This window comes from Oryx dammah, unplaced genomic scaffold (genome assembly GCF_014754425.2).
Source record: "Oryx dammah isolate SB20612 unplaced genomic scaffold, SCBI_Odam_1.1 HiC_scaffold_2, whole genome shotgun sequence".
NCBI classification, from domain to species: domain Eukaryota; kingdom Metazoa; phylum Chordata; class Mammalia; order Artiodactyla; family Bovidae; genus Oryx; species Oryx dammah.
This window is the reverse complement of record NW_024070186.1, coordinates 89,699,738-89,707,972: the sequence shown is the minus strand read 5'-3', so window position 1 is coordinate 89,707,972 and position 8,235 is coordinate 89,699,738.

The window sequence follows — 8,235 nt, the reverse complement described above, 5'->3', positions numbered from 1 at the left end:
ATTCTTAGAAAAGTATAACTTTCCAAAACTGAACCAGGAAGAAATAGAAGATCTTAACAGACCTATCACAAACACAGAAATCGAAACTGTAATCAGAAATCTTCCAGCAAACAAAAGCCCAGGACCAGACGGCTTCACAGCTGAATTCTACCAAAAATTTAAAGAAGAGTTAACACCTATCTTACTCAAACTGTTCCAGAAAATTGCAGAAGAAGGTAAACTTCCAAACTTATTCTATGAGGCCACCATCACCCTAATACCAAAACCAGACAAAGATGCCACAAAAAAAGAAAACTACAGGCCAATATCACTGATGAACATAGATGCAAAAATCCTTAACAAAATTCTAGCAAATAGAACCCAACAACATATTAAAAAGATCATACATCATGACCAAGTGGGCTTTATCCCAGGAATGCGAGGATTCTTTAATATCTGCAAATCAATCAATGTAATATACCACATTAACAAATTGAAAGATAAAAACCTTATGATTATCTCAATAGATGCAGAGAAAGCCTTTGACAAAATTCAACATCCATTCATGATAAAAAATTCTCCAGAAAGCAAGAATAGAAGGAACATACCTCAACATAATAAAAGCTATCTATGACAAACTCACAGCAAACATTATCCTCAGTGGTGAAAAATTGAAAGCATTTCCCCTAAAGTCAGGAACAAGGCAAGGGTGCCCACTCTTACCACTACTATTCAGCATGGTTGTGGAAGTTTTTGCCACAGCAATCAGAGCAGAAAAAGAAGTAAAAGGAATCCAAATTGGAAAAGAAGTAAAACTCTCACTGTTTGTAGATGATATGATCCTCTACATAGAAAACCCTAAAGACTCTAACAGAAAATTACTAGAGCTAATCAGTGAATATAGTAAAGTTGCAGGATATAAAAATAACACACAGAAATCCCTTGCATATACACTAACAATGAGAAAACAGAAAGAAAAATTAAGGAAACAATCCCATTCACCATTGCAACAAAAAGAATAAAATACTTAGGAATATATCTACCTAAAGAAACAAAAGACCTTTATATAGAAAACTATAAAACACTGATGAAAAAAATCAAAGTGGACACAAATAGATGGAGAATATACCATGTTCATGGATTGGAAGAATCAATACAGTGAAAATGAATATACTACCAAAACAATCTATAGATTCAATGAAATCCCTATCAAGCTACCAATGGTATTATTCACAGAACTACAACAAATAATTTCACAATTTGTATGGAAATACAAAAAACCTCGAATAGCCAAAGCAATCTTGAGAAAGAAGAATGGAACAAGAGGAAACAACCTGCCTGATGTCAGGCTATACTACAAAGCTACAGTCATCAAGACAGTATGGTACTGGCACACAGACAGAAATATAGATCAATGGCAAAATAGAAAGCCCAGAGATGAATCCACACACCCATGGACACCTTATTTCTGACAAAGGAGGCAAGAATATACAGTGGAGAAAAGACAATCTCTTTAACAAGTGGTGCTGGGAAAACTGGTCAACCACTTGTAAAAGAATGAAACTAGAACACTTTCTAACACCATACACAAAAATAAACCCAAAATGGATTAAAGATCTAAACGTAAGACCAGAAACTATAAAACTCCTAGAGGAAAACATAGGCAAAACACTCTCCGACATAAATCACAGCAGGATCCTCTATGACCCACCTCCCAGAATATTGGAAATAAAAGCAAAAATAAACAAATGGGACCTAATTAAAATTAAAGCTTTTGCAAAATGAAAGAAACTATAAGCAAAGTGAAAAGACAGCCTTCAGAATGGGAGAAAATAATAGCAAATGAAGCAACTGACAAAGAATTAATCTCGAAAATATACAAGCAACTCCTGCAGCTCAATTCCAGAAAAATAAACAACCCAATCAAAAAATGGGCCAAAGAACTAAACAGACATTTCTCCAAAGAAGACATACAGATGGCTAACAAACACATGAAAAGATGCTCAACATCACTCATTATCAGAGAAATGCAAATCAAAACCACAATGAGGTACTCTCATTCTGGTCAAAATGGCTGCTATCCAAAAATCTACAAGCAATAAATGCTGGAGAGGGTGTGGAGAAAAGAGAACCCTCTTACACTGTTGGTTGGAATGCAAACTAGTGCAGCCACTATGGAGAACAATGTGGAGATTCCTTAAATAACTGGAAATAGAATTGCCATATGACCCAGCAATCCCACTGCTGGGCATACACACCGAGGAAACCAGAACTGAAAGAGACACGTGTACCCCAGTGTTCATCGCAGCACTGTTTATAATAGCCAGGACATGGAAGCAACCTAGATGTCCATCAGCAGACGAATGGATAAGAAAGTTGTGGTACATATACACAATGGAATATATTACTCAGCCATTAAAAAGAATACGTTTGAATCCATTCTAATGAGGTGGATGAAACTGGAGCCTATTATACAGAGTGAAGTAAGCCAGAAAGAAAAACACCAATACAGTATACTAACACATATATATGTAATTTAGAAAGATGGTAATGATAACCCTATATGCAAGACAGCAAAAGAGACAGATATATAGAACAGTCTTTTGAACTCTTTGGGAGAAGGCAAGGGTAGGATGATCTGAGAGAATAGCATTGAAACATGTATATTATCATATATGAAACAGATCGCCAGTCCAGGTCTGATGCATGAGACAGGGTGCTCAGGGCTGGTACACTGGGATGACCCAGAGGGATGGGATGGGGAGGGAGCTGGGAGGGGGTTTCAGGATGGGGAGCACATGTAAACCCATGGCTGATTCATATCAATGTATGGCAAAAACCACTACAATATTGCAATTAGCCTCCAACTAAAAAAAATAAATTAAAAAAATTCTATCTCATTTTAAAAAAATGATATGTTTTTGTCCCGTGATACAATGGGATATTTTTATACTTTCTTGTTTCCTTTTTCATCAATATTTCTCTGAACTGCCTGAAACTTTATGGTATATATTCTTTTACATAATGATAAAACTGAATATAGCCAAACAAAATTACTTTTGACTTGGCAGCTCTGTTCCTCTGCCTGCTATTGTTGGTACAAATGAGTGTTTAAGCAAAGAAGAGTTAGGATTTTAATTATTAGTACAGCAGGTTTTTAAAATTGTAAGAATTTATTTCCAGTTCTCCCAAATGTCCACCAATTTTGTATATACAGACTTACTTTGGTAAATCGACTGTTTGTCAATCAGGTCCTTTGCATCTGTAAATTCAGTTCAGTTCAGTCGCTCAGTTGTGTCCAACTCTGCAACACCATGAACTGCAGCATGCCAGGCTTCCCTGTTCATCACCAACTCCCAGAGCTTACTCAAGTTCATGTCCATAGAGTCGGTGATGCCATCGAACCATCTCATTCTCTGTCATCCCCTTCTCCTCCTTCCTTCAATCTTTCCCAGCATTAGGGTCTTTTCCAGTGAGTCGGTTCTTCACATCAGGTGGCCAAAGTACTGGTGTTTCAGCTTTAGCATCAGTCCTTCCAATGAATATTCAGGACTGATTTCCTTTGGGATGGACTGATTGGATCTCCTTGCAGTCCAAGGGACTCTCAAGAGTCTTCTCCAACACCACAGTTCAAAAGCATCGATTCTTTGGTGCTCAGCTTTCTTTATGGTCCAACTCTCACATCCATACATGTAAACTAACCATCTCCATATCTAAAATGCCCATTGTTTTTAAAACACTCTGAAGGACATTGTATGTCATCAAAAGTTACATCTCTCTTCCCCAGGGAAAATGGTTTTAAAGCATAGAATTTGAACTTGTGAAGTTGAAGTTAGATTCCAAATGAATTTACAGTTTTAGTGAAGAAATTCAGAAAATTCTGTTTAATTTGGTTGATGTTTTCTTTAAAAAAATTTTTTTTGGCTGAGGTAGGTCTTCAGGGTTTTCTCTAGTTGTGGCAGGGCGCAGGCTACTCTCTAGTTATGGTGCACGGCTTCTCATTGCAGTGGCTTCTCTTGTTGCAGAGCATGGGCTCTGTGACACCTGAGCTTGAGTAGTTGTCTCACAGGGCTCTAGAGCACAGGCTCAGTAGTTGTGACACATGGGCTCAGTTGCTGCACAGCATGTGGAATCTTCCTGAATTAGGGATTGAATCGGTGTCTTCTGCATTGGCAGGCGGATTCTTTACCACTGAGCTACCTGGAAGCCCTGCTTTTTCCTAAAGACCTTTTTTTTTTTTTTTAAGTCTGCTGCTGCTGCTGCTAAGTCGCTTCAGTCATGACCGACTCTGTGTGACCCCATAGATGGCAGCCCACCAGGCTCCATCATCCCTGGGATTCTCCAGGCAAGAATACTGGAGTGGGTTTTTTAAGTCTGAAACAGTCTTATTTCCAACAAATTGGTTTTTTACTTTTTGAAGTTTTGTCACAACATGCATATAATATTGAATAATTCAGGTTCAGTTGGTTCATTCTAGACTCCTTTGGGCCTCTTCAAGGATTATTAGACAGTTTTGGAGAACCGGCTGTTAATTTGTTTCACTGTAATTCTTCTCTCTTTATCATATAAATTTACATATTTGGGGGGTAGTCAATACATATACACACTCCAGTGTTCTTGCCTGGAGAATCCCAGGGACGGGGGAGCCTGTGGGCTGCCGTCTATGGGGTCGCACAGAGTCGGACATGACTGAAGTGACTTAGCAGCAGCAGCAATACATATACATTTGATATATGTATTCAAAATACACATATTAAGTTTCCATATTGGCACAGGTCTGTTTTGGAGCTTTCTATCCTGTTCAGTTGGTCTCTTTGTCTATCCCTACACCAATAACATGTCTTAATAACTGTAGTAGTATAATAAGTCATTGTACATTACAGGTCAAGTCACCTGCACTTTGTTTTTCTTTGTTAAAATTGCCTTGGATCTTCTTGGACCTTTCTGTTTAATATTTTTTATAATTACTCCATCAGCTCCTATGAAGAAAACCTCTTAAGATTTTGATTGAAATTATATTGAATTGATGAGATTAAGTTTTTGGAGAATAGACATCTCTATTACATTGAGGCTTCCTCTTAATGAGATATAGTATATCTCTCCATTATTTAGGTCATCTTTGATTCCTTTCAATGATGTTTTATCATTTTTTTTCATGAAATGTTTATATATCTTTTGTAAATTTAATTCTAGTTGTGTTATTTTTTCTGTTGCTATTATATTAGTTTAAAAAATGCCGTTACATTTACTGTTTCTTATGCATAGAAATGAAATTGATTTATATAAATTCCTATTTAGAATTTTGCAGGATGATTTTATTAATTCTAGTAATTTGTCTCCAGATTTTCTTGGACTTTCTATAGACAATCACATTTCCAGTGATTTAATGACATTTTTGTTTCTCCATTTTTAGTCTTTTGGTTTGTTCTTTACTGTGCTTGACGGAAGCTCTAATACACTGCTGAAGATAAATGGTGATAGGAAGCGGCATTGTCTCATTCCTGATTTTGTAGGGAATCACTCTAATGTTTTACCGTGAAATATGATGCTTGCTCTAGATTTTTGGTAGATATCCTTTTATAAATTCTTTATCAGATGATTTATCTCTATATATTCAAATGAACATACCCTTTAATATAGTTATATAGTGAGTTACATCAGTAGATATTCTAAAGTTAACCTATATTTGCATTTCTGAAATAAACCCAACTTGACCATAATTTATTTATACAGAACTGAATTACATTTCTTAATATTTTGATTAGAATTTGTGAATCTATTTATGTAAATGCATATCTGTACTTTTCCTATCTTGTACTATTGTCTATTTTTTGGTATCATGGTTAAACTAACTCTGATTTTTTTTTTGCCTCTTTTCCAATTTGCCCTTTTTTGGATTTTTTAACTACTTTATTTTTTGTCTACTATTTAGAAGTTAGGTACTTTACTTCCTTCAGTGGCTGCCCTTAAATTTTAATCTACATAATAAACTTAATAATACTAATCTCTTAAATAACACAAGGACTTTAAATCCCTTTTAACTACTTAACTGTATTCATTACTTCACCATTTTACCTTTTTACATCGTTCTTTTTATTCAGTGTTTTATTTGTCTTATTTAATCTCCAAATTATTAGTTGTTTATAGACAATGATTGTTTACCATTTACATATTTATCATTTTTTGTTATCCTGCCTTCTTGCAGCCTAGATTTTTGTGTTTTCTACCTCCTCCCTGAATTATATCCTTTAAATATTAAATTCCTTAATGAAAGTTTATCTATTGTTGGTAAATTCCATTCTTGGTGATCTGAGAGTGTCTTTATTCAAAAATTATAGCCAAATAGAAGTTTGGCTAATTATGGAATTCTAGGTTAATAGTTCATTTTTCTCAGCCCTTTGAAAATATTATACTAATGTCTTCAGGCTTCAGATTAGTTTCCTATTACTGCCATAACAAATTAGCACAACTTTAGGGATTTAAAAGAGCACAACTACACTGCTTCATAGTTCTGTAGGTCAGAAGTCATGTGTAGGACTCACTGGACTAAAATCAAATGTTAGCAGGCTTCCCTCCTTTCTGGAAGCTTTTGAATCCATTTCCTTGTTCACTCCAGGTATTGACAGAATTCAGTTCCATGCAGTTAAAGGATTAGGATCTCAGTTTCCTTGCTGGTTGTCAGTTAAAGGCCACCCTTAGCTCCTAGAAGCTTCTCACTGGTCCCTGCACATAGTCTCCTACATCTCAGAAGAAGCACAGGGCATCAAACTCTTCTCATGCTGCCATCTCTTAGGTGATTAGATTAGGCCCACCTGGATAATCCTGGTAACTTTTCCCATCTGAAAGGTAACTTTAATCCCATCTGCAAAATGCCTTCTGCCATGTAAGGTAATAAATTCACAGATTCAGGAGGTTAAGGTGTGGACATGTTTGCAAGGGCAGAGGGAGGACATTATACTAACTAACTACAATACAATAGAATATGTTGTCAGTCTAATTGTCGTTCGTTTGTAGGTGACTTGAATGACTGTCCTCTGCCTGCTTTTAAGTTCACCTCTTTGGTGGCCTACAGTTTCAATATGTTTCTTGGTATGAATTTGGTTTTTTTCCTTATCCTTGTGAACACTACCTGTTCTCCATCATGTTTTGAAATCTCTGTTAAACATAAGCTAGATCTTTCAGATCAGTCCTCTCACCCTTGTCTCTGTATCATAGCCTCATGCACAGACCTGTGAACGTATCAGCCCTCATGTCTAAGCTCCATTCCTGAAAACAGTCACCCCATGACCATTCTTGATGTAGGCTGTGGAACAGTCCACCCTTGGAAGGAAATACCTGAGAAGAGGCCCAGTCAGGCCCTGGAAACAGACTTGTAAACATTTAGCCAGGAAATTAGAATTTCCAGGTACCTAGTAGGTGGCTTAGAAGTGAGGTGTGCAGGTCCCAAATGGATACATTCTCTTGACCCCATGCATTCCTCACCTTGTGAAGACAGGCATGGCCAGATGAAGGTCAGAGTAAAATCCTCTCAAACTGGAAGTCCATGGTGGGATGCCTCTTGCCCCAAATTCAAGGGCAGTACCATATGAGATGGTAGATATGCTTCTTTCAAGATAAAGAATGCTGGTTAACATAAGATGAGGAAGAAGAAGTATTCTAAATAAGAGGATAAGGAGGGTCAGAAAAGTCTGGAAGTGTAGAGAAATATTGATCTCAGAATAGGAAAGAGACACCTGCTGAGATTAGCTGGCTACTACATAGCAGAAATCTGAAGTCAAGTATGAGCGTAGTCAGTAAGTAGATTCAGGCTTTTTAAGAACTCTTCCAACTCTGCTCCCAGTGTGCTCTATCCTTAATTTACCTAACTTAAAAATTCTCAGGTCTCAACTTGAGTTTCATTTTCTTTTAAAAGGACTTCCTCCCAACCCCAGATTCATGTATCCCTCTCCTCCCCAAATTTTCCCAAAGAATTTGTAATTCCTCTTGGTTATACCAAGTCACATTTGTTAAGCTGTCCATAGCCACCTTTGTGATTATTTAGATTGGAAGCTTTAGGAAGACATTTGTCTTGTCCAGCATCATATTCCCAGCACCTGGAAAGTGACTGAAACACATCTAGTGGCCAAGATATATTGGATGAATTAATAATTTTGCCTCATGGTGCTTGAGTGGCATTGGTTGAAAAAGCTCTACTGATCCAAAAAGGGGATCAGTAGAATATCAGCCTTCTGGTATCCTTCCACTCCAAATAATTTC